Genomic DNA, 8,079 nt, shown 5'->3' on the forward strand with positions numbered 1-8,079 from the left:
TCTCTCTCTCTCTCTCTCTATCTATCTGTATATATATGTATATATATATATATATATATATATGTGTGTGTGTGTGTGTGTGTATATATATGTATATATACACACATACATATACACACACATATATATATATATATATATATATATGTATATATATATATATATATATTGGAAAATGTGTGAGATCCTTGGTACAGTTGGGCATGTTTGAAAAAACAAAAAAAAAAATTACTTTACTGGTAGTTCTGATTAGTTTAATTTATTATCTTTTTAATTTATTAATAATATAAATTTTAGATCTATGAACTAAAATCTATATTATTAAAATATTAAGCTGATTAGAACTACCAGAGAAGTCATTCTTTTTTCAAATATATATCAACCCATGCCAGTATGATGGAAAACGGACGTTAAATGATGATGATGATGTATCTACGCATACGTATATGTACTTGTGTGTGTGTGTGTTTTGTGTCTGCTTGTCTTGACATCATGTGATAGTTGTAAATAAGTGTCACTGTTATACAAGCGGTATCATTCATTTCCAACGTTCTGTGAAAGCATGTCTGGCTGTAGTGAAAAACATTACCTTGCTTAGAGACAGATTAAAGGTTGGCAACAGGAAAGGCATTCAGCCCTAGAAAAATCGGCCTCAATAAACTCCATTGCATGGGTCACCATGCAACTATAGTAAAGGGGACACATTTGTTATATCTTCTTTTCTTTTTTCTTTCTTTTTTTTTTTGTTTAATTACATGATTCTTATATGTGTGTGTCCATGTGAAAGAGAATCATGGAAATAACATTTAGAAAATATTTGTCGTATCTTAGTTGAAATCATTAAAGTATTGTCATTTTTGTACATCGTTATAAAACATTCTTTCACAGTGTCTTTTCTTTTATTTCCAGGCCTCTGAAAATATTCCAATGTGATTGTTTTACCATAGGATGAACGATATATGGGATAAAAATTATATTGGGTGAGTTTATTTTTGTTTATTTTATTATATTTATCATTTGTGAGTGTGTGTAGGGGGCGGGGAGCTTAGGTACAGGCATGGCTGTGTGGCTGAAATGTTTTCTTTGTAAATGCATGGTTCCAGGTTCAGTCCTACCATGAGGCACCTTGGGCAAGTGTCTTCTATTTTTGTTCTGAGATGACCAAAGTCTTTTGAGTGAATTTGGTAGAAAGAAATTAAAAGAATCTCATTGAGTGTGTGTGTGTAGATATATATGTGTGTGTGGGGGAGTCTGTGTGAAGGCGCATGGCTCAGTGGTTACATCATTGAGCTTACGATCGTGAGGTTGTCAAGTTCAATTCTCGGACTGGGCTGCATGTTGTGTTCTTGAGCAAGACATTTTATTTCATGGAAAACGGACGTTAAACAACGATGAAATATTCACAACAAAATCTCAAATGGACCCCCAAAAGTCACGTGGCCCCTGGTTGAGAACTACTGCTCTATGAAGTCACTCTCCTTGCTAGAAATAGCAGCTAATTTCCTGAAAATCACATCCTGCACTCTTACAGCTAGAATGACACATTGGACAATGTAATTCTACATGTGATATACCATAAAAGATGTGATGGTCAAGACTGGAACGTCTTTGATCACAAGCCTGCTAAATCAAACCAGACCGTAACATCTTTGATCATGTGCTTGCACAGTTGAGGCAGGCCTGGGGTTAAATAACAGCAATGACATCAATGCCTTTGTTACTTCCACCTTCACCTCCTGTACTGCTTCTTATGTGATGGTATCAAGATTTTATTATAAATATTCTCCTCCTATTATTGCTTCGGTCTCCAGCCCTTGATCTAACATTTTAGATATATTCAAATCACAAAAGCGAAAACACTGACAATGGCTTTGTGTCTTTTTCCTTTCTTATTCACGTTATTTTTTTTTTTTGCTTGATTTCTCTAATCTTTGATCCTACACTTGAAATGCTACATTATTTTCCAGCGAACATCTGAAGACAATATATTTTCGCACGTTCATCAGCATTATTTTATTTATTCATTTATTTATATATTTTCTCTCTTTTTTTTTTTTTTTTTAATTTATCGATCTATTTTCGTTTATGCCATAAGATTATTATGTAAAATATGCATGTTTGCTTTCAAACTCATCTTAATTGCTATAATTTTGCATGAAGATATTTAGATGGTTTCTGACATGTTAAAAACTCATGGTAACCTTCAATTCAGTAGCAGTCATCGCGCTCTGTTCTAAAAGCCGTCGCCATTGTCTGATAAGAAGGGTTCTTCAAAAAAAAAAAAATTAAATAAAAAAGGAAAAAAGAGGAAAAACCCAGAATATGCTTCGAAACCACTTCTTGTTCGTTGCTAGCGAAAATGTATGAGAGCAAGGAAGGGATGAAATCTTCATAATTGTCAATTATGTCTTTCTACTTTACCATGTTTCAAAAGTTATTTTGGTCTTTTTACATATTTCGGTTATATTAACAGAATTTTAATTTGAACTTTCAAATTTAGACAATATCTCGTGATTAAGTATAGATTTTTCATTTTTCTTTTTCTCATTTGGTTTGTCTTTAATTCGTCATCAACATCATCATCATTATTATTATTATTATTGTTATTTTGCACAGTTTCCAGTATTTTGACTTCGTGTTTTAATCAGTATCTGTGAATATTTATATAGCTTAATAAGGAAATTAGAGAAAATAAAAAATAAATTAAGATAAGTGTTTTGTTTCTAAGTTCAACTCGGAGGAATATTTTTAAGGTGTCTTCTGTATTTCCTTTATATTCCATAGTCTTTACCGTCATTCAAAACTGCATTTTTAAATATCTTATTACTAAGATGATCAATTGTATTTTAATTTCAATTTCTTTATAAAACTCAACTGTTTTCTTTCTTTTTAATTATTAATTAGGATTAATTATAATATTGGTCAAGGAATAAATAATTTTGACAAAGTTTTTAGATTTTATTAATTGATTATTTTTGTTGATGTTGTTGTTATTTGACGAAAACTCCCCGCTTATGTTGTTGGGTATGGTGGAAAGTGTCAGCTGTCCACAGCCAACAGACCAAGCTGACCCTTATTTACTTATCATGCTTCCAGAACCTTGCAGAGAACTCTGGAAGTTTGAATCAATGAATGATTTTTGTAGGTGTTCTATCCTTACGTTTGTAACCAATACTTTTTGAGCCAAGCTGGTAGTTGAGTGCTGATACTTCCAAGTGCGCCAATTACTATTACTATCATCATCATCATCATCATCATTGTTATTACATTATGCTAATGTAGCAGGTATTTCATCTTGAGGTTTATTGACAACAAGTCTCAAATCTCAAGAATTTTTCTTTAAATTCTGCCGAGATCAAATTTGCTTTTCATCCCTTTTCGGGGTTGATAGATTTCAAGTACCAGTCGATATAATCAGCTAGTCCCCTTCCTCCAAAATGTCAGCCCTTGTGCTTATAGTAGAAAGGATTATTATTAATTATTATTATTATTATTATTATTATTATTATTATTATTATTATTGGGTGAGAGAGTAATGCATGCCATCAAACAGACACTGGGGTACAAATGTACAAACCCCAATATACAATTTCATGTGTACCCATTTAATAAGGGTACATCAGGCACATGCATCACGACCGTATGTGCATGACATGCTGACCTTGCATCAAGATGAACAGCGCATTACCTTACAGGTGAGGGTCCAGTTAGAATTTTCTTCAAGTTGAGTAGCCCATCCCACTCAAAAGGTCCCTGAATAAGGGTTGTTTAAGAATGATGAACAAAACACCCATGTTTCTGAAGGTGAATTGTTCAAACTCCAAAGAATTCCTCTCAGCACATGGCTATGATGCTCCCCAACTACTCCTGCTCATGATTAGAGATGCACATATCATCAGCCACCAAGGAACATACTCAACTGGTTGTGGTCAAACAACTGACAAGCAAATCTGTGGTATTGAGCAGAATATTTGCTGTAGTCCATCTTTTATACCAACGCAAAACAAGGTACATGATAACACTTCCAACCAGTTAAGATCAGAAGCCACGAGAGCCACTGCCTGGTACTGTATCAGAGCAATTATTATTATTATTACTATTATTATTATTATTATTATTATTATTATTATTATTATTATTATTATTACTGTTATCTGTTATTATTATATAAGGCAGTTAGCTAGCAGAACCGTTAGCACACCGGGCAATATGCTTAATGGTATTTTGCCTGTTGCTACGTTCTGAGTTCAAATTCTGAGGTCGACTTTGCCTGTCATCCTTTCGTTGGTTGATAAATTAAGTACCAGTTAAACACTGGGGTCGAAGTAATCGACTAGTCCCCTACCCCAAATTTTAGGCCTTGTACCTTTAGTAGAAAGGATTATTATTATTATTATTATTATTATTATTATTATTATTATTATTATTATTATTATTAAGGTGACGAACTGGTTGACTCGTGAATAAATAAGTATTACATCTGACAAAGTAATCTGAATGCTAAAGGGTTAATGTTTAAAAGAAATTGTTTTTTTGTTTTAAATAAACAATTAGGTGCGTTAAGAAATGTTTTCCTTCAATGTTTGATGCGTGATTAGTTACGAGACAAAATTAGGTATGATTTGGTATGTGGAGCTAATGGTGTTTATAAGGTGTTATTTGATCTAATTTCTCGGTGAATTCACAAATGTAAAGACTGTACTTATTACCATCGGGAGGTTGGTAAATGTTAGCTTGCTTCTCGGTCATTGATTTATTTGTAAACCTTTTAAATAAATAAAATATGTATATATAAATCATTATGGCATTTGTTTGTATTCTGTTCTGATTTTATATTTGAGTAATAAACCTCAATTATCTCATATTGATTACTTGTTTTGCCCGTTGGAATGATGCCATGGATTTAGTTGAACAAATGAGCCCTGGTACATATTTCTTGCTGGTTCTTTTGCTGACTGAACCGCTAAGTTACAGGGATGTAAACACACCAACATCGGTTGTGGGGACAAACACAGACACAGACACACACACACACACACACACACACACACACATATATATATATATATATATATATATATATCATCATCATCATCATCATCGTTTAACGTCCGCTTTCCATGCTAGCATGGGTTGGACGATTTGACTGAGGACTGGTGAAACCGGATATATACACACATATACATATACATATATACGACGGGCTTCTTTCAGTTTCCGTCTACCAAATCCACTCACAAGGCTTTGGTCGGCCCGAGGCTATAGTAAAAGACATTTGCCCAAGGTGCCACACAGTGGGACTGAACCCAGAACCATATGGTTGGTAAGCAAGCTACTTACCACACAGCCACTTCTGCGCCTTAATCCTTTTGATACCAACCTACCTGATATTATCCCTGGTTCTGTGATATGAATTTCCCGTTTTAAAGTGATCCAAATTTGAACAGGCAAAATAGCTAGTTGTTAAGATCTCAAAATTTAAACCTTCCATGAAAAATCTGAAGATTTAGACGTTCCATCAAAATTTCATGTTAATTTGTACCAAACACAAAGTGATGAGCCAGCAGAACTGTTAGCACACCGGACAAAATGCTTTGGTGCATTCTGTAGTAGTAGTAGTAATAGTAGTAGTAGTAGTAGTAGTAGTAGTAGTAGTAGTAGTAGTAGTAGTAGTGGTAGTAGTAGTAGTAGTAGTAGTAGTGGTAGTGGTAGTAGTAGTAGTAGTAATGGTGGTAGTGGTAGTAGTAGTAGTAGTAGTAGTAGTAGTGGTAGTGGTAGTAGTAGTAGTAGTAGCAGCAGCAGCAGTAGTAGCAGTAACAGTAGTAGTAGTAGTAGTAGTAGTAGTAGTAGTAGTAGTAGTAGTAATAACAGTGGTAGCAGCAGCAGTAGTAGCAGCAACAGCAGTAGTAGCAGTAACAGTAGTAGTAGTAGTAGTAGTAGTAGTAGTAGTAGTAACAGTGGTAGCAGCAGCACTAGTAGTGGTAGTAGTGGTGGTGGTGGTGGTGGTGGCAGTAGTACAACTACTAGTAGTAACAACAATAGTCCTGTTCTATTGATCTGATGACTAACTAAAATACCTGACCATTTTCATTTTTATGAGAGAACAATACAATAATGGTCGCTTCAATTATATTCTATTTCCTTTGTTTCGTTTTTTTCTTCTTTTCTTTTTTTCCAGATGAAGTTCTCTAGACTGCAAACCTCAGCTTCTTGTGTGCATTTTGTATGTCAGTGTCTGTCTGTCTGTCTGTCTGTGTGTGTGAGGTCAGTTTTATGAACCGTGGCCGTAGTGTAGTAGTTAAGAACATTAGAATTGTGTGTTAGAAAAGCAAGAGTCTCATTTCAGAACTGGTCAAAGGATGTGTGCATTTTGGAAAATGGTACACCTGAAGATGACAGAGACAAGGTGTAGCAATCAAAATAGTAAAAATAAGTTCCTTGGACATTTCTGTCTTTGAATCCAAGGGCTACTTACCCAATTTCCATAGGGCTACTTACCCGATTTCCATAGCGTATAAGTGACTGAGAATCTGCAGGACAGGATGCTAGTCTATTGTAGGGTTAGTCATTTACAATGAAGGTCTGTGGTTTAGTGGTTATCGTATTTGGCTCATGTTCATAAGGTTGTGAGTTTGATTTCATTGTGCCCTTGAGCAAGACACTTTATTTCATGTTTCTCCAATTTACTCAACTAGCAAAAATGAATTGTGAGTTGTTTTGCTCAAGGTGTTTTGCTCAACATCCTTAAAGAAACCTTATTTAGGGACCTTTTGAGTGGGATGGGCTACTCGACCTGAAGAAAGTTCTAACTGGGCCCCACCTGCGAGGTCATGCACTGTTTATTTTGATATGAGATCACCATGTCACGCACATATGGTTGTGATGCATGTGCCTGGTGTACCCTTATCAGACGGGTAGTCATGATGGGTATAATGGGCTTCGTATATTTTAACCCAGTGTCACTTTGATAGCATGCACTGCTCTCTCACTTAATAATAATAATAGCTTCAAATTTTGACATAAGGCCAGTAGTTTTTTTGGGGTGGGTAAGTCAATTAAGTTGACCACAGTGCTCAATTGGTATATATTTTATCAACCCTGAATTAACAAAAGGCAAAGAGGGCCTTAGCACAATTTGAACTCTGAACATAAAAACAGACGAAATGCCACTAAGTATTTTGCCTGGCATGCTAACAATTCTGTCAACTTGCTTCATCATCATCATCGTTTAACGTCCGCTTTCCATGCTAGCATGGGTTGGACGATTTGACTGAGGACTGGTGAACCAGATGGCTACGCCAGGCTCCAATCTGATCTGGCAGAGTTTCTACAGCTGGATGCCCTTCCTAACGCTAACCACTCCGAGAGTGTAGTGGGTGCTTTTACGTGCCTGAAATTTGAACTCAGAAATTAGGTGGATGTAGCAATATATGAAACGGTATCTTTTCTTGTCCTCTGCTGTTCCTGTTTAAGTAATAATAATAACAATAATAATATTTTTTGTGCTACTACAGTTTCAGCTAAGACCATCTATATATATTCAATTTAGCTTTACCATAGAAAAATAAATTTTTCCGCTATTGTATATGTTTAGCACTAATGTCATTGTGGATTTCCATAAAAGTGGTGCATATTTTTTGAATTAATGAATAAAATAGTGCTTCTTGATTAATGCTCTTCAGTTTGTATTGGCAGTGTTAAGTATAGAATTTTAAAAACTAGAGCAGATGAGAATATATATATATTTTTTTAATGCTTTCAACAATGTTTGGTATGAATTCTGTGAGAAAATATTCAGTGGTGTAAAAAAAAAAAAACCCTGAAAATTCTTGTATAATTTAAATAAAATAATTTTAAATTCACATTAATGTATTTACCTCAGTATATCTACTTGTTTGATAAATAATTCATTGTAAAGTGGTTAGTTATGTTTAAGATATGGAAGACATCTTTCAACAATATATGCAAATATATGCCTGTTCTGAAATCATACGGTTGTTGTTTATATTATTGAAAGACATATATATGTATGTATATATATATATATATATATATATATATATATATATATATATATAT

At 34.2% G+C, this 8,079-nt stretch overlaps 1 protein-coding gene across 15 annotated transcripts in view; it reads left to right on the plus strand.

The window, feature by feature from the left end:
• LOC106882391 (trithorax group protein osa) overlaps positions 1–8,079 on the plus strand; it is a 656,478-nt gene that overhangs the window by 175,756 nt on the left and 472,643 nt on the right. For all 15 annotated transcript variants that reach the window (XM_052969220.1, XM_052969219.1, XM_052969227.1 and 12 more), the window contains one exon: positions 910–980. The gene's annotated coding sequence lies outside the window, so the exon portion shown is untranslated. The remainder of the gene's footprint in view (positions 1–909; positions 981–8,079) is intronic.

This window comes from Octopus bimaculoides, chromosome 7 (genome assembly GCF_001194135.2).
Source record: "Octopus bimaculoides isolate UCB-OBI-ISO-001 chromosome 7, ASM119413v2, whole genome shotgun sequence".
NCBI lineage: Eukaryota > Metazoa > Mollusca > Cephalopoda > Octopoda > Octopodidae > Octopus > Octopus bimaculoides.